Below are 20,243 nucleotides of genomic sequence, written 5' to 3' on the forward strand. Positions count from 1 at the left end.
ACAAAAATAAACAAATGGGACTTAATTGAACTTAAAGCTTTTGCACAATGAAGATAACCATCAACAAAACAAAAAGGCAACTTACTGAATGGGAGAAGATAATTGCCAATGATATGTCTGATAAGGGGTTAATATCCAAAATATATAGAGAACTCATACAACTCAATATCTAAAAAACAAACAACTCAATTAAAAATGGGCAGAGGACCTGAATAGGCATTTTTCCAAAGAAGACATACTGATGGCCAAAAGGCACATGAAAATATGCTCAACATCACTAATTATCAGGGAAATGCAAATCAAAACCACAATGAGATATCACCTCACACCTGTCAGAATGGCTATTGTCAAGAAACAAGAAATAACAGGTGTTGGTGAGGACGTGTAGAAAAGAAATCATAGTACACTGTTGGTGGGAATGTAACTTGGTACAACCACTATGGAAAACAGTATGGAGGTTCCTCAAAAACTTAAAAATAGAACTATCATATGACCCAGCAATTCCCCTCCTGGGTATACATCTGAGGAAAATGAAAATGCTAATTTTAAAATACAGATACACCACAATATTCATTGCAGCGTGATTTACAATAACCAAGATATGGAAGGAACCTAAGTGTTCATCAACAGATGAATGGGTAAAGAAAATGTGATATATATATATGCAGTGGAATATTACTCAGCCATAAAAAGAATGAAATTTTGTCATTTGCAATGCATGGATGGACCTGGAGGGGGACAGAGAAAGACAAATACTGTATGTTTTCACTTACATGTGCAATCTAAAAAATAAAATAAAATATATAACAAAACAGAAAAAGACTCACAGAAACAGAGAATAAACTAGTGGTTACCATTAGGGACAGAGGTAAGGGGAGGGGTAAAATAGATGAAGGACATTAAAAGGTACAAACTACTAAGTAAAAAATAAATAAGATATAAGGATACAATGTACAGCATAAGAAATATAGCCAATATTTAATAATAACTTATATGGAGTGTAATCTATAAAAATATTGAATCATTATGTTGTGTAACTGAAACTAATATAACATTGTAAATCAATAATACTTCAATTTAAAAAATTCAAAACCCAGTCATGTTTAAAAGGAAAAAAGAAAAATCTCAGTAAACCAGGAATAGAAGAAAATTTTTTCGATCTGATATGTAGCATCTACAAAATACTACAACTAATTGTATATGTAATGGAGAAGAATTGAAATCCTTCCCTAAAATCAGGAATTAGATTTAGTAAGTATTTCTGTTCTTATCACTTCTATTTAATATCATTCTGGATGTCCTAGCCAGTGCAATAGGCAAGAAAAAAAGTTACAGAAATGTAAAAAGCTCAGAAACAATGAAGTAAACTGAGTTTACATGCAGATGACACAGTTGTATTCATGTATAACTACATATACACACATACACACAAGTCTGCTAGAAACAATAAGTAAATTAAGGAAGGACATAAGATAGAAAGTCAATATGTAAAAATCAAATGTATTTCCACATGTTACCAATGATCAATTGAATAATGAAAAATTTAAAAACAATATTTAAAACAGCATCAAAATATTTAATTATTTATGAATAAATTTACTGAAAAATACTTGGCTTCTATAGTGAAAGCTACAAAACTTTGATGAAAGACATCAAATAACCCTAAATAAATGTATGTATATTTATGTCTTAGAAGAAACAATAATGTTAAATATCAATTTATCTATAACTTCATTTCAATCCTAATCAACATTTCAGCAGGCTATTTTGTTAAAGTTGACAAATAGATCCCAAAATGTATGTGACAAAATAAAAAGCATCAGGTAACCAAAACAATCTCAAAAAAGAACAAAGTTTGAAGAATCACACCCCTGATTTCCAAACTTATACAGCTATATTAATCAAATCATGTTGATACTGACATAAATAGAAAAACACATCAATGAAGAAGAATAGAGAGTCTAAAAATAAACTGACTTAAGTGCAGATAATTGGTTTTGACAAAAATGCTGACTATTCAATAAAGTAAAGTCTTTCAACAAATTATGCTGAATAAACACAGAACTACCTATATGAGAACAAAAACATGATTCATACCTCATACCATACACAATAATCAAAGATTTAATCATAAATGTTAAAAATATAAATCACCTAGAAGAAAACCAAAAAGTGCATTTTTCTAAACTTAGGAAATGTGAACATTTCTTAGAAAAAAAAACACTAATAGGAAAAAGAAAATCAAAAAACTGGATTTCATCAAAAAACATTGTTTCCTTAATCACTTCTGAGCATTAAGTAGTAGTTCATAGTAACAGTAAAATTTGTAACTAGGGAAGAAATATATTCAAGTTGACCAAATTGATGAAGAATTTGGTTATTTGTTCCAAACTTTGTATCTCCAGGGTTGCTCCTTTACAGGATAAGGAAATCCTAGTGTAGCATGAGTATTCAGTACTTACACCTAGTTACAGAACCCTGGGGCTACCAACAGAGGTCCAATGTGATCCACTTGCCCGGGTCAAGTGATTTCACTCACAGCCATTTCCTGTTAATACTGAATTCATAAAATATATTCCAAAAAATACACTATTTTGATATTGCTCATTATTTTTTATTTGAAAGCAGGTAAACTGATCAGAGATAAGAGAGTTATGGAGGAAGGCCTGGAAAGTAGTTGCATGAAATCAAATCAAGGGACAATCTGGCCCAGCCCAGCAGGATCATTGCAGAAGGCCCTACCTGATTCCATCTCAATGATAACTCATAGATAGTAAATTCATAAGACATGCAAAAAATCTGCAAAGGTAAAAAGATATTGTCAAGAGAGTTCCAAAAAAAGATGAAGAATGTGGCTTCATTCTTCAGAATCTGCAAGGAGACTAACAAATGCCCAATGGCACTGAATACAGTGGAGTCAAAAAGACCATGAGATTTATACCCCTGGAAGATAAACACCTAATTCCTGTCCAGAAGAAATTGGTTATGAAGCCTGGGATGGAAGCATAGGTAGGCTGGAAGTTTAAACAGAAAGAAAACCAATATGTATGAATTTTCCATACACCATGGCAATAAGCAACCCAGCCTTCTTCTGATAATGGATAAATACTCATTTTCTCACCCATAGGCTACCCAGAAGAGATCCCTGAGCCAGGTGCCAAGCATTGGCCCAGACACTGAAAGAGTATAAATCATCATTGTAAAAGATTCCTCAGGACTTGCATTGTTTATGTACAATTCCAATACCTTTGCTTACTGCCCATGTACAGGGGAAAGTTTCTTATTGAAATTTGTCCACTTTGTCATCTTGAAAATATTTATTTCATAGAGTTACTATGAAATTTAAATTACATTATATATGTGAATTCTATACCATGATGCCTGTCATATATTCAGAATCAATATATTTAGAAATTAATCTTACATGAAAGTTGAAGGAGAGGAAAAAAATGAACCAGGAATATGAACACTGTACCTTGACCCAAATGGATTTCCAAATTCCCAGAAATATCCTGAATAAAATTCAAAGCATTCAACCTCAAGGAAGCTCATTCTAAAGCTCTTTGCCATTTTTGAAAATTCTTTTTAAAAAAACAAAGAATTTCCTGATAAAAAATAAGCGTAAACAGGTACATGACCACATGGAGGCATGTACTTTGGTCTTTGCAGTGATATTTCTACTAAACATGAATTTTCCCTATTAAGTGCCAATATTTCAAGAGCTATACATGTAAAATTGTTAACAAGAAGCTGCAAACTCCTGGTTCCTCTGATGTCAATCTGTTGATTTGTAAAATCAAAAGTAATTAGATAAAAATGAAAAGAAAATAGGGCTTTCCTCATGATTTCTCCTCAATGCCCCCAAAATGTACTGTGAGAATAGAGAGTTCAGGGAATCCAGGAGACCCATAAAGAAAGCATTTAGATGGGGTGGTCATACTGCGTATTTTGAGTAAACGAATAGCTGTAGTCGTGGTGGAAGTAGCAATGGTCGTGGTGGCAGCAGCTAAAGCTGAAATTAGAAGGAAACATTCCAAACAAGACATTTGACTCTTCCTCAGGGAACAAAATTTGTGCGACCCAAGCTTGGATGTGCATTTCTCATTCTGAATTCACCTCTGCAAATGTCATCAGTTCTGTCACACCTTTACCCTGGCTACCCACTCTCCTCTTGCCTCATCTTCCTAGCCCTGTCCTTGGTGAGGCAAAAAGAATTTAGGGTTTCCCTGCAAGAACAATGAGCCTGATAGAAGAGACAGGCAAATACTTTCTCTGGGGCAAGAGCACAAAAGACAAAATCCACATGTGTCTCTGTTCACAGGGGCCACTGCTCAGAAGCAACAAGGAAATCCCTGTGGACTGACATTCTGGTACCTTCCCACTGAATAACTTAGAACTGAACAGTTTCCATTGCAGCATGAGGAGAAGAAAAGAAAGAATGCTTCTTTTTTTCCGTAAAAACACCAAATGGCGGATGACGCCGGTGCTGCGGGAGCGCCCGGAGGCCCCGGGGGCCCTGGCATGGGAGGCCGCGGTGGCTTCCGCAGAGGCTTCGGCAGCGGCGTCCAGGGCCGGGGGCCGGGGTTGCGGTCGGGGCCGGGGCCGAGGCCGCGGAGCTCACGGAGGCAAGGCCGAGGACAAGGAGTGGCTCCTCGTCACCAAGCTGGGCCGCCTGGTCAAGGACATGAAGATGAAGTCCCTGGAGGAGATCTCTTTTCTCTGCCCATCAAGGAATCTGAGATCACTGACATTTTCTTGGGGTCACAAACCCGGCCCCATCACCAGTGCACACTCTAATTTGCAGCTTTTAGTAAAGGAGCCAGGCCCTGAGAGGAAACCAGAAAAGAAACCAAAGCCTGAGGGGCGATCTTGAGAGAAGAAGCATCAAGGACTTGGTCCAAAATCAGGCCCCTTGCAGCTCGTCATACACCACACAAAGTCTGGAAGATTCTGCAGCAGTCCTGGACTGGGATGGGCAAGGACACATGAATGAGTTTCATAAAAACAAGAATTAACTAGACACAGACAAACAAGGGGATAAGATACTGAGCTTATAACAGAGAATAGATGTGATTAGAAGGCCTAGGGTGATATGAGGCCCAGCAGGATTTGGTGTTAGGATCAAAGGTCAGCTCTCATCCTGTTCTTCCAATCAGAGGAGCTGAGGAACACACAGGGCTGCGCAGTGACTGTCCAGCATTAGAAATCTGACTGTGTGCGCGAAGCATGGTGTGCAGACACAGCACGTTTCTACTAGTTACCAATACCTGTGACTTGTCATCCATTATCACAGCTCAGTCTCAAATATCACCTCCTCATGGAAGTCTCCAATGGCTTCCAAATTAAGTAGCCCTCAACTTATGAGTAGATAACTTGATTCTATTTTCATACAATATTTATCACTCCCTGATACTTTCTTGTGTCATTGTTTCTTTGCTCTTGGCTTCTCTGGTTTTCTGTCTCTCTTCAAATAAATGACCTCTAAGAGAACAAAAAACTTAACGTTGTTCAACTCTATTTCACAAGACCTAGAAGAGTGCCAAGCACTGGGTAGGCTCTTGAGAAATGCGAGTTAACTAGATGAATAAATGAATGAGTGAATGAATATAATATAAATACAAATATTAAGCATAAGAGAAAGGAGGAGGACTTTGAGTATCAGAGAGGGAGTATACTGTGAAAAGTAAGGATTAAGCAGGACGTGGATGAGATCTTGCAAGGTTGAACCTCAGGCTATGATTGTGAGTTATGATGTAAAATAGACACAGAAGGGTTAGGAAGGCAGGAATCCCATGAACAGAATTACCTATGGAAGAATTCCAAGGGTGTTTAGGGACAAAGATTCATTACTGTCTCAAATCTCCTAGTCACAGAAATCTGGATATACAGGGTTACACAAAAAACAGAATGCACTTACACATGAAGATAGGAGTTCCCCACACCAGTGAACCATAGTCATCACTCAGCTGTACCTGATAAACCTCACAATGCTTCCTGTACTGAAAATTCAGGGAAGGTCTTTCACAACTTCCCTGTGTCCTGGTTCATTAATTTACTGTCAGAAAAGATCTCTCCTAAGTACAAATTCCCTCCACCATTGGCTTTTCCTAGTTAAGGAAAAAAACTTCTAATCCTTTCCCTAATTCTCATTCTTTTCCCAGTCCAGGCTCATCCCACTCACTGCTTTATATCTATTCCCTGTAAGTGCTCCATCTTGTTCCTATGAATTTTGAATGGCTGCTCCATGCTGGAAACCGAGAACAAACCACAAAATACCATTTTGTGAAGCTAAGCAATCAGAAGAATATTATTCCTGTGTTATTACTTTACTTTTTTTTTCTCTGTCTCTCTGGGAATACCCCACTGTTTCTTCTTCCTTTATTATGGTTTGTTTTCTTTTTCTTTTTCTGAATATCTTCCCATATCTTTCTACAAGTCTCTCTGTCTCTCTGGATGTCTTTGTCACACTCAGTTCATCTATAGCTCCCATCAGCCTTTACCCTCATCCAGACTTTGCTAACAAATTGCTTTTATTTTAGTTAGATAAATATTACAGGCTGTGCAACATTCTCAGGCTTCCCAAACTCCCTTCCTGAAAATCTGAAAATAATTACACACCAAGACTGTCCTCGCTGACACCTTGGGAAAACATCCTTCTGAACACTGGGTCAGGTTTACCCTGGAATACTTAGATGAGCATCCTTTATTCTCATCCTCAGCCCCCTCAACCTTCACACTTATGCTGTCAATCTTTGAGCATCACATTACGCTCCTGGACATCTGACAGCACTTCTATTACAAGAGTGTCCTTCCTGACACCTGAGGGCACTATCATTGTGAATATGGGGCCAAGCAGACCTTGAAATACCTTCAATCCTCCTTCTTCCTGCTCACCTCCCTCTACCCTGACACTTACCTTAGTCTTGCATCATCACACTTGCTGGATATTTACTTTGCACACTGTCAATTATTTATTCAAAAACCTGATCAAGTTACTTGGACATTCTAATAATTTTTATCTGGAATTACTCTTGAATTATTCAGCACTATTCTCAAAAAAAACGGTGAAAGATTTTGATAAGAGGAATGGATTCTGGGTTGAGAATAATTCATAATGAAACTCAAGGACACATCTTTTCTTTATTTTCTTTTTTAAATTTTTTTATTGAGGTATATTTGATTTACTATATTATATTACTTTCAGGTGTACAACAGTGATTCAAAATTTTTATAGGTTATATTCCATTTTACAGCCAATAAAATATTGGCTTTATTCCCCATGCTGTACAATATATCCTTGTAGCTTATTTATTTTATAATTAGTAGTGTATACCTCTTCATCCCCTACTTCTATATTACCTCTCCCCACTTTCGTCTCTCAACTGGTAACCCATAGTTTGTTCTCTATATCTGCGAGACTGATTCTTTTTTGTGTAATCACTACTTTGTTTTATTTTTTAGATTCCACATATAACTGATAACATACTGTTTTTGTCTTTCTCTGTCTGACTTATTTTACTAAGCATAATACCCTACAGAACCATCTATGTTGTTGCAAATGGCAAAATTTCATTCTTTTTCTATGGCTGAGTCATATTCCATTGTACATACACCCCGTATCTTCTTTATCCACTCATCTGTTGATGGACACTTAGGTTGCTTCCATATCTTGTCTGTTGTAAATAATGCTACTATAAACATTGGGGTGCTTATATCTTTCTGAATTAGTGTTTTAACTTTCTTCAGATAGATATCCACGAGTGGAATTGCTGGGTCATATGTAGTTTTACTTTTAATTTTTGGAGGAACCTCCATACTGTTCTCCATAGTGGCTGTACCAATTTCCATTCCCACCAACAGTGCACGAGAGTTCCCTTTTCTCCACATCCTCACTTGTTATTTACTGTCATTTTGATAATAGCCATTCTGACGGAAGTGAGGTGATATCTCATTGTGGTTTTGATTTGCATTTCTCAGATGGTTACAAATTTAAGCATGTGTCTTTTCATGTGTCTGTTGGGCATCTGTATTTCTTCCTTAAAAAAAAGTCCAAAACGTATGGACACCAAGGGGGGAAAACTGCGGTGGGGTGGGGATGGTGGTGTGCTGAATTGGGCAATTGGAATTGACATGTATACACTGATGTGTATAAAATTGATGACTAATAAGTACCTGCAGTATAAACAAACAAACAAACAAACAAAACAACTAATACTAAACTTTGAGTAATTTGTATGGAAATATGTTAATATAAATGTTTCAGACATTACATGAAATTTCTAAAAATCTTATATGTTCTGGTATAATGTTATAAGTCATAATTCTAGTTATTACTTTAAAATGTATATCTCAGAAATAACTAAATTTCCTTGGCAATTGCATTATTATGAACTTTCATCAAATCTTTAACCGTGGTCATTTTTAAGTCTTTTGTCATTTACAGACAGTTCTGGGTGTACTCTGATGCTTTTGCAAAAATGTTCCTATAAAAGGGTTTCATCTTCAAGGAATTCATGGAAAAGACTCTGACAAGTACAGGTTTCTGGTAACTGACTATACTGCTGAACTGAATGAATAAGCATTTTCAGAACTCTAATGGAAAACTGATGAATTCATAAAAGTGCTAACAAAAGATCAAGATGAAAAAAAAATTAATTACATGGGACTGAGTGAACTGATGAGGATGATTATAATTTTTGTGACTTTCTGTTTGAATAAAAAAAAAAATCCCACAAGGACTCAGAGGCAAAAAATATACAAATCAATTTTCACTGCAAAGTAAAGGAGCTGTTACAGTGGAGGATTACTGGACTGAATGTCAATATTATGACATAGTATGAGTGTGTTTCGTGTTTGGTAGTTGCAATCATTGTTGCTTTTGTTGTGGTCATCCATTTACAATGCTTGGTGTCAGTTTATTTATCTCTTGTAAAAATAAAATACAGTGTGTGTGTGTGTGAAAAAAAAAACAGAAAAGAGAATACAGCATTAGAGAAAGTACTCTAAGGAATTACAATGAAGGGGGGGAAAAGCTAAATCCACATAATACCTAAGACTAAGATAATCTCTTCTAATCTTTTCCAACTTGCTCAGTGAGAAATGAGAAAGTTCAGCAGAACTTGATTACAAAAGATTCAGTAAGGGAAAAAAAAGGTAAAACCGTGCCATGCATTTGCATTCTATCTTAATTTCTTTCTTGCAGTAAGTTTAATATATTGTTAATTGAATCATAAACATACCATAATAAAGTTTTTAAATTGCTTTAAAAAAAAAAAGTCTATTTAGGTCTTCTGCCGAATTTTTAATGGGATTGGTTTTTGATGTTGCGTTGTATGAGCTTTTTATATATTAGGGATATTAACCCCTTGATGGGCATTTCATTTGCAAATATTGTCTCTCATTCATTAAGTTGTCTGTGTTCTGTCCAAGGTTTACTTCACTGCAAAAAAGCTTTTAAGTTTATATAGGTCCAATTTGTTTATTTTGTTTGTGTTTCCTTTGCCTTAGGAGATGAATTCAAAAAATAATTGCTACAATTTATGTCGAAGAGTGTTCTGCCTGTTTTCTTCTAGGAGTTTTATGCTTTCTGGACTTACATTTCGGTCTTTAATCCATTTTGAGTTTACTTTTGTATAAGGTGTGGGAAAATGTTCTAATTTCATTTTTTTCCATGTAGCTGTCCAGTTTTCCCAGCACCACTGTCTTTTCTCCATTGTATATTCTTGCCTCCTTCGTTGAATGTTCATTGACCATAAGTGTGTGAGTTGATTTCTGGGCAATCTGTTCTGTTCCATTGATGTATGTGTCTGTTTGGGTATCAGTGCCATAACGTTTTGATAACTGCAGCTATGTATTGATAGTATGGTCTGAAGTCAGGGAGCATGATCCCTCCAGATCTGTTCTTCCTTCTCAAGATTGTTTTAGCTATTCAGACTTTTTTGGATTTCCATACAAATTTTTTAATTATTCTAGTTCTGTCAGAAATGTCATGTGTATTTTCACAGGAATTGCATTGAATCTGTAGATTGCCTTAGGTATTACGGTCATTTTAACGGTATTAATTCTTCCATTTTATGATCATGCTATATCTTTGCATCTGTTTTTGTTGCCTTCAATTCTTTCATCAGGGTCTTATAGTTTTCCAAGTACAGGTCATTTACCTCCTTAAGTAGGTTTATTCCTAGGTATTTTATTCTTTTTGATGCAATTTTAAATGGGATTGTTTACTTAATTTCTCTCTCTCATAGTTCATGATTAGTGTATAGATGCAATAACTAAGTTAAGATCATAAGATAGAAAGTCAATATATAAAAATCAAATGTATTTCCACATACTACCAACAATCAAATAGATATTGTAAACTTTAAAAACATTATTTAAAACAGCATCAATAATATATAATTATTGATGGAAAAATTTATAAAAAATAAGTGAAACTTCTACAGTGAATGCTATAAAACTTAATAAAAAAACACCTAACTCTTGTCCGGAAGAAACTGGACATGCAGCCTGGGATGGAACCCTAGGTAGGCTGGAAGTTTAGAGAAAACAGAGAGAAGCCCAATATGGATTAGTGAGGTAAGTCAGACAGAGAAGGATAAATACTGTGTTTTCACTTGCATGTATAATCTAAAAAATTTAACAAAGAGTATAACAAAAGAGAAAGACTCACAGATACAGAGAACAAACTAGTGGTTACCAGAGTGGAGAGGGGTGGAGGGAGGAGCAAGATAGGGGAAGGTGATTAAGGGGTACAAACTACTAGGTATAAAATAAATAAGCTACAAGGATGTAAAGTATAGCACAGGGAATATAGCCAATATTTATAATAACTTTAAATGGAAAATAATCTATAAAAATATCAAATCACTGTGTTGTATACCTGAAACTAATACAATATTGTAAACCAAATATACTTCAATTAAACAAAAAAAGAAAGAAATCCAGAATCTCATAGAAGCTTTCACCTTGGTCCTTAAGCTCTCTAAGGATTTCATGAATGTATGTCACAGACACTTCCTGTTAAACTAGAAGGCCTCTAGGAATTATAAGAGCATTGTTCTTCAATAACCGCTCAGGGGGCCAGACAAAGATCTCTCTAGAGGAAACAATAAATTTGAATAGTCATATATCTATTAAATAAATGAATTCATAATGCATCTTCCCAATAATAAAATTGTAGCCACAGATGGCTTAACCAAGAACTCTATCTAAAATTCAGGGAAGAAAATAACAATCTTATCCAAATTCTTCCCAAATGTTGAAAAACTATGAAAGATTTTTAATCTAGTTTTATGAAACCAATGTATCTTTGACGTCAAACCCTGAAAAAGATATTATGAGAAAGAAAAATTATAAAACCATTGTTATCATGACCATAAAAGCCAAAATTATAAAAAATAAATTACCAAAATAACTCCAGTGATAAATACAAAGGATTAGACAACATGACCAATTCAGTTTATTCCAGAAATGCAAAATAGGTTTAATATTTGAAAATCAATCAATGTCATTATGTTAGTTTCCAATTACTTCATAACAAATTATCAATAAACTTAGTGCCTTAAAACAATGAAAAAAATTTTATCTTACAGATTTGGAGGTCAGAAGTTTGAAATGGGCCTCACTAGACAAATATCAAGGTGTCAATAGGGTTGCATTCCTTCTGAAATCTCTAGAGGAAAATAAATTTCCTTTTTTTCCCCAATTTCTAGAGGCCATTCACATTTCTTAGCCTTCCATCCTCAAAGCCAGCAATGGATAGTTGAGTGTTTTTTATCCTGCATCACTCTGACACTGACTTTTCTGCCTCCCTCTTCCATAAAGGACCCTTGTTGTACATCAGCCCTACCCAGATAAGCCAGGGTAACTTCTCTATTTTATGTTCATTTTATTAGCAACTTTAATTCCATTTGCAACTTTAATCCCACTTTTTCATGTAATCTAACATGTATTCAGGTTGAAGGATGCAAACATCTTTGTGGACTCATTATTCTACCAGTTAGTCAACCAATTAACAGAATAAAGGAAGAAAATTATATGATTATCTCAGCTGATACATAAAAAAATTTAATAAAATTCAATACCTATTCATTATGTTTTTAAAATTTTAATATAAATAGAATTGTCTTAATCCACAGCAAACATCATACTAAAGGTTGAAACATTAAAAGCATTCTCCAGAGTTTAAGATGTATGCCATTTATATTATCATTGCACTAGAGATTCAACCAGGGCAATCAGGTGAGAAATAAAAAAAAGAGGAATAGAAAGAAAAATATGAACTGTAACTAATTATTTAAAAACAACAAAACTGTGTTCACAGAACATCTAAAAGAATCTACAGAAAAACAATGAGATGGGGACTTCCCTGGTGGTCTAGTGGTTAAGACTTCACCTTCCAGTGCAGGAGGTACAGGTTTGATCCCTGTTCAGGGAGCTAAGATCCCACATGCCTTGTGGCCAAAAAAAAAAAAACAGCTTTTCTGTTTTGCCATCACATTTAAATCTAAAATCTTCCTGAAATTTATTTTTTGTGAGCAATGATATAGAAGTCAAATTTCATTTTATTCCTTATGGATATCCAAGTGTCCCAGCACCACTTACTTGAAAACAAACAAACATTATTTTCTGACCACTCTGCATTGCTACCTTTGTGGTAAAAAAAATGTATAATTCTTCTATTTCAGTTGTCTACATTATGTTCTGTTTTCCTATTTGTCTATTCTTGCATGGTACCACACTGTCTTAATTATTGTAGCTTTATATTGTCTTTTTTTTTTTGTAGGTCCTTATTGGTTATCTATTTTATATATAGCAGTGTGTACATGTCAATTCCAAACTCCCAATCTATCCCTCCCCTTCCCCTTCCCCCTCAGTAACCAAAAATTCATTCTCTAAGTCTGTAAGTCTGTTTCTGTTTTGTACATAAGTTCCTTTGTATCATTTAAAAAAAAAATATTCCACATATAAGCGCTTATATGTGGCAGAACAGAAAAGCTTCCAGAAGATAGAAGAATATATTGAGATGAGACCTTGAGAAGGCAGCAGAAACATAAAAGAATGAGGGCCAGAGAACAATGCCAGAAGGCTATCTAAATCAGATTCTATTTGAATGTAAATGTGACCCAGTAGGAAAAAGAAGTAAAAATGTTGAAACAACTTTGGTCTCCAATTGTATTTGTTATTAAAACAAAGTGAATTCTCTCTGGAAATGAACAACACAGCCTCCCGGACACTACATGGCATAATGGATAGAAGAAAATGGTGTCAAATAGAATAGGTTATCTATTTCTATAATACTGTCCTATAATTTACTTTTGTTTTTATTTTACAATCCCAATAAATAAAAATTTGTGCTACAAATTGATGTGTAAATTACACAATACCTATTGTAGCTGCTACATTATTTAAAGGAATGTAAGCCAATGTGAGTGTCCCCCAAAATGGGAAATTAGAGCTCTTGTCTTTCTAGAGGAAAAAAAAAATCTAATTAATTGAACCAAAGAAATACAGTGAAAGCATAATGTATCATTAAGAAGGTGACAAAGAAAATGGAGACACACAGAAAAACTTCTAGGAGGCTGAAAGAGAAACTAAGGCATATCCTGAAAGACTTCCATGCTGTTTTCTTTTATAAACTGGCTATAAGCCCTCACAAGCCATTTGTCCTCACGTAACACAACTTTGATCCGTGTACGTGCAGACTGTCAAGAGTTTGTTCTGCTAATATTTCCTTTGACACCAGTGTTGCCCAATCCTGGCAGCGATGATCTAGGGTAAAGGACAAAATTGTAAGGAAGTGGATATGAATTTGGTGGACATAATGGTTCCCTAAGGTCACCTGAAGCCCAAGGTCTGGCTTCTAACTCTTCTAAGCCCTGAGTCTCTACTGATTTCCCTGAGCTTGAGAAATAGAAGAGAGAACTAGGAAAAACAACTGTGTCAGCCTCTGTTGTGACTTTGTTAAACCAACGTTTAACTAGAGCCTTAGGGTGTCAAATGGTGAGCCGTGGTTCAACAAAAGACCACAGGGGAAATTGAAATAGAGTTTATTACAGGTCCTGGAGGAGGAACACAGCACACCTAACGGGGCCACACAGGGAAGTCAAGGCTGGGTGCAGGCAGAGAGAGGGCGGCAGGACCTGGGCCACACGCCTTTAGTAGGGTCTGTGGGTGGAGTGCTTTGGGGTGCCTGAGCTAAAGCCAGAATGGTCAATTCAAACCAAGAAGAGCGGGGTTTTGGTAAACTCTCCAGGGGTCTCACCTAAGGGACACCAGAGGAAGGGCCCTGGGAGGCAGGGGAGACTTGCTCACAAGGGCTGCGGGGGAAGTCATCTCAGGAACTTGCATTCGCTTGTGGCTGTTATCTGAGGTGTGCGTTTGCGGGAGGGGTTCACGTCAGTTCAAGGCCCCTGCAGGCTGCCTGGCCACACATGGAGTTGTTAGCTAAACTCTCACTGGTCCATTTTGTGATGCCCCAGCATCAGGAATAGCAATCACTTGTGTAGCAGATAGGTTAAAAGACATAGGTATTGTTTTCTGAGGTCTCTGCAATGTACATTTAACCAAGGCAATAATGATGAAGCCCATGATGAATAGACTTGCTTCTGTTTGAAATCCAGTTCTTAGCCTTTGCCCCCAGGTGAATGGAGAGATCCCTGAGAACAAATCAGGAACCTCAGGGAGTGTGGGAATTTGTTGAAATACTTTAGTTATATTATACATGACCTGTATATTTTAAGACGCCTTCTAGAGGTTGGCCTGTGTGTGTCCTGAGTTGTTGATGTACATGCAGCAAGAGGTGCCCTGTAAAGAACAGACTCCGGACTCCACACTTTTCAGCCAATAGGAAATCAATATATTGGATATACTTCCCTGTGCTATACAGTAGGTCCTTGTTGTTACCTATTTCATATATAGTAGTGTGTGTATGTTAATCCCAAACTCCTGATTTATCTCTCCCCTACCCCCTTTCCATTTTGGTAACCATAGTTTGTTTTCTATGTCTGTGAGTCTGTTCCTGCTTCGTAAATCAGTTCACTCGTATCATTTTTGTTTAGATTCCATGTATAAGTGATATCATATGATATTTGTCTTTCCCTTCTGACTTACTTCACTTAGTATGATAATCTCTAGTTGTATCCATGTTGCTGCAAATGGCATTATTTCATTCTCTTTAATGGCTGAGTAATTTCCATTGTACATGTGTACCACATCTTCTTTATCCATTCCTCTGTCGATGGACATTTAGGTTGCTTCCATGTCTTGGTTATTATAAACAGCACTGCAGTGAACATTGGGGGGCATGTATCCTTTCAAACCATGTTTTTCTCTGGATAAATGCCCAGGAGTGGGATTGCTGGATTATATTTTTAGTTTTTTAAATTTAATTAGGTCCCATTTATATAATCAAGTCTTTGAGATTCTTTATTGTGCCAGGATGGGATCATTCCAGTGAATGAAATTGTCTGGAAAAACAAAGCCAAGTATATCCTATGTATGAGCTCTTTTTAACACAGTGTATGCTACAGAGTGGGGCTTAATTTCCCAAACTCTTTCATCATTTTAACAGAATATACTAACACAAACCATATTGATTAAGGATTTTTCAAAGGATGGTGCAAATAAATAGTGTGGATATGCTACAAAAGATCCAGGGTATAATATATTTATTCTAGTCAAGACTTCTATCTGTAATTGGTGAAAACTCTGCTATTGGGAAATGCCAGTATATTCTCATGTTTTTCTTAATTATGCCTAATTCCTCAACTCTTCTTGGTCCATGATGGGCAAAGTTAATAGACAGTTGACATAAAAAGTTGGTTCTAAAACCAACAAATGTCCAATATTTAAAATAATTAGGGAACTGCAGAAAATCAACCAAATAACACTTTTAATAGAAAAAATGAGCAAAGGATATGAATAGGCAACTTACAAGAAAAGGAACTCAAAAAGCTAATCAGCAATCGCAAGATGCTTGAATTTACTGACTAGCAAATGCTGATTAAACTCAGCAAGAATATGCGAATATCATCCTTCATGTACGTTGTATGGCTTTATTTAGTCCTCATCCTATTAAAATATGGATGTCTTTCTTACCATTCTAATAAAAATAGTTCTTATTAAATATAAAAAACTCAGCAAGAGTTAGCATTATACATCTATTAAACTTGAGAAAAAATTAGAAAGATTCACCAACTATTGGGCAATTGCAAATAAAGTTTCTGTGAATTATCGTTTATGAAACCATTTGTGACATATTGCCAAACACTTTTCCGAAGTCCTTGTTCTATCCTACACTCCCACCAGCAATGAATGAGAATTCTGGTTCATCCACATCCTTGCCAACATCTGTTGTCATACTTTTTCATTTTAATCACTCTAGTGGATATGTAGTGATATCTCATTTTGGTTTTATTTTGTATTTCTTTGATGGCTAATGAACCTGAGCGTTTTTTTACGTGCTTATTTACATCTTTGTTTGTAAATTATATCTTCAGGGGTTTTGCCCATTACAATTTGCTTGTTTGTCTTTTCATTATTAATTCATAAGTTATCAGATATGTGTTGTTAGTATTTTATCTCAATTGGTGGCTTGTTTATTCTCTCTTGATGGTGGTTTTGATGAGTCAAACTTTTTTATTTTGACAAAGTCCAACTCATCAATTTTTTGTTTTAATATTGATGCATTTTGTATTCCTTCTGAGAAATTTTTGGCTACCATAAGCTCATAAAATACCCTTCTGTGTTTTTACTAGTAGCTTTCTCATTTAGCTTTTAGGTTTATATCTATAATCTATCTTAAATTTATTTTTTGGAATGGTATTACATAAGGTTTAGATTCTCTTTTGTAATATTGATATTTATCAAGTACCATTTGTTGAAGAGTTTTTATATTTCCTCATTGAATTGTTTGGCTAGCTTTTCAAAAATCCTTTGATCATATGTGTGTATCTTTGTAGTAAGTCAGGAATGAGCTACAGTATGTGTTCCAGGTTTAAAGTTCAAGATTGCTTTGCCACTTCTAAGTCCTTTGGGATTCCAAGTACATTTTTTACATATCTTATCAATTTTTTAGGAGGGAAAATTTGCTGGGATTTTGATTGGAATTACATTGAATTTACAGTTGATATTGGGTAAAATTGACATCTTAACAATGGGTCATAGAACCTGAACATGATATCTCCATTTATTTATGTCTTCTTGATTTCTCTCAGCAATGTTTCATAGTTTTTAGATTAGAAGTCTGCACAACTTTTGTTAAACTTATACCAAATAATTCATCTATTTTGGTGCTATGGTGTATGGTATTTTTAATTTGATTCTCAAATTATTCATTGCTAGTATGTAGGGAAAATTTAATTTTTATACTAATATTTTATCTGAGAGCTTGCTAAATCATTTTAATTTCAGTAGTTCTCCAGTAGTTTCCACAGAATTTTCTACATACACAATCATGTCATCTGCAAATAAAAATAAACCATACTCTAAGGCTTTTATTTGTTTTACTTCTCTCGTTGCAGTGGCTAGGACCTCCACTAGTGGAGGTAGTGAACTTAGATATCCTCAACTTGCTTCTGAGAGTAAGGAGAAAACATTCAGTATTTTGCCATTGAGTTGGTTTTTTTTTTTTTTTTTTTGCCATTGAGTTTTATACTGGGCTTGAGGTTTTTCAAAGATACTCATTATTATTTTAAGGGGTTTCCTTCTAGTCTTAGTCTACTGAAAGTTTATCATAAATATTTGTTGTCTTGTAGCAAATTATATTCACTGCATGTATTGAATTAACTATATGATTTTTCCTCCACAATATGTTAATGTGGTGACTTGAATTGATTGAATTTTGTATTTAATATAACTACATAAAAAAGTGGTAAAGAATCAAAAAGAATAAAATACCTAGGAATAAACCTACCAAAGGAAGCAAAAAACGTGTAATCCAAAAATTTTAAAACTGATGAAAGAAATTGAAGATGACAAAAACAGATGAAAAGATACAACACGTTCCTGGATTGGAAGAATCAATATTGTTAAAATGACCATACTACCCAAGGCAATCTACAGACTCAGTGCAATCCCTATCAAATTACCAAAGGCATTTTCCACAAAACTAGTACAAAAAAATTTTACAATTTGTATGGAAACACAAGAGACCCTGAATAGCCAAAGAAATCTTGAAAAGAAAAACAAAGCTGGAGAAATTAGGCTCCCTGACCTCAGAATATACTACAAGGCTACAGTCATCAAAACAGTATGGTACTGGCACAAAAACAGACATATAGATCAATGGAACAGGATAAAAAGTCCAGAAATAAACCCACGCACTTTTGGTCAATTAATCTATGACAAAGGAACCAAGAATACACAATGGAGAAAAGACAGTCTCTCCAACAAGTGGTGCTGGGAAAACTGGAGAGTTACATGTAAGAGAATGAAATTAGAATATTTTCTAACACCATATACAAAAATAAAATCAAAATGGATTAAAGACCTAAATGTAAGACCAGATACTGTAAAACTCTTAGAGGAAAACATAGGCAGAACACTCTTTGACATAAATTGCAGCAATATGTTTTTGGATCTATCTCCGAGAGCAATGGAAATAAAAACAAAAATAAAAAAATGCGACCTAATGAAACTTAAAAGCTTTTGCATAGCAAAGAAAACCATAAACAAAATGAAAAGACAACCCTAAGAATGGGAGAAAATATTTGCAAATGATGCTACAGACAAGGGATTAATTTCCAATACATACAAACGCTCATACAGCTTAATATCAAAAAAACATACAACTGAATCAAAAAATGGGCACACCTAAATAGACATTTCTCCAAAGAAGACATACAGATGGCCAACAGGCACATGAAAAGATGCTCAATATTGCTAATTATTAGAGAAATGCACATCAAAACTAAAATGAGGTATCACCTCACACCAGTCAGAATGGCCATCATTAAAAAGTTTACAAATAATAACTGCTGGAGAGGGTGTGGAGAAAAAGGAACCCTCCTACACTGTTGGGAGGACTGTAAATTTGTACAGCCACTATGGAGAAGAGTATGGAGGTTCGTTACAAAACTAAAAATAGAGCTACCATATGATCCTGCAATCACACTCCTGGGCATATATCTGGAGAAAACTCTGATTTTCACCTCTATGTTTATAGCAGCACTATTTACAATAGCTAAGACATGGAAGCAACCTAAATGTCCATCAACAGATAAATGGATGAAGAAGATGTGGTATATATACACAATGGATATTAGCCATAAAAAACTATAAAATAATGCTATTTGTAGCAACATGGATGGACCTAGAGATAATCATACTAAGTGAAGTAAGTCAGACAAAGACAAATATCATATATCACTTATATGTGGAATCTAAAAAAATAATAGAAACTTATTTACAAGACAGAAATAGACTCACAGACATAGAAAACAAACTTATGTTTAACAAAAGGGCTAGTGTGGGGGAGGCGGAGAGGAGAGATAAATTAGTAATTTGGGATTAACATACTCACCACCATATATAAAATAGATAACCAACAAGAACCTACTGTATAGCACAGGGAACTATATTCAACATCTTGCAATAACCTATAATGGAAAAGAATATGAAAAAGAAGATATGTATATATCCTAAAGTTGGTATAAGATTAAAATTTAAAAAAAAATTTTTTTTTTTGGCAGCATTGGGTCTTCGTTGCTGCACGCAGGCTTTTCTCTAGTTGTGGTGAGCGGGGGCTACTCTTCATTGTGGTGTGCGGGCTTCTCATTGCAGTGGCTTCTCGTTGCAGAGCATGGGCTCTAGGCACGTGGGCTTCAGTAGTTGTGGCACACGGGCTCAGTAGTTATGGCGCACAGACTTAGTTGCTCCGCAGCATGTGGGATCTTCCCAGACCAGGGCTCGAACCCATGTCCCCTGCATTTGCAGGCAGATTCTTATCCACTGTGCCACCAGGGAAGCCGTTAAATAAAATTTTATATGTGAAATGATTAAATGAAATGTATGGCTGACATAGCCATTTCCAGAAATCTGTGCTCATAAATCTATAGATTCTGGGATTATTTACTATAAGTAATCCTAAATCTGGATATCCAGCTAAGGCCATTCTACAAATATGGTCTCTGCCTCTTAGTAATGAATATTCGTCTACTTACCCAACATCCAGCTGATAACAGGATTCCACTGGGTCACCTGCATTCCTTTACTTCCTTGATGGTTTGTCTTCAACAAAA

At 35.4% G+C, this 20,243-nt stretch overlaps 1 pseudogene; it reads left to right on the plus strand.

The window, feature by feature from the left end:
- The first annotated feature begins 4,467 nt into the window (after window positions 1-4,467).
- Window positions 4,468-4,797, plus strand: LOC133101677 (small ribosomal subunit protein uS5-like; annotated as a pseudogene).
- Window positions 4,798-20,243: the final 15,446 nt, after the last annotated feature.

The sequence above is a fragment of the Eubalaena glacialis genome, chromosome 11 (assembly GCF_028564815.1).
Source record: "Eubalaena glacialis isolate mEubGla1 chromosome 11, mEubGla1.1.hap2.+ XY, whole genome shotgun sequence".
Taxonomy (NCBI): Eukaryota; Metazoa; Chordata; class Mammalia; order Artiodactyla; family Balaenidae; genus Eubalaena; species Eubalaena glacialis.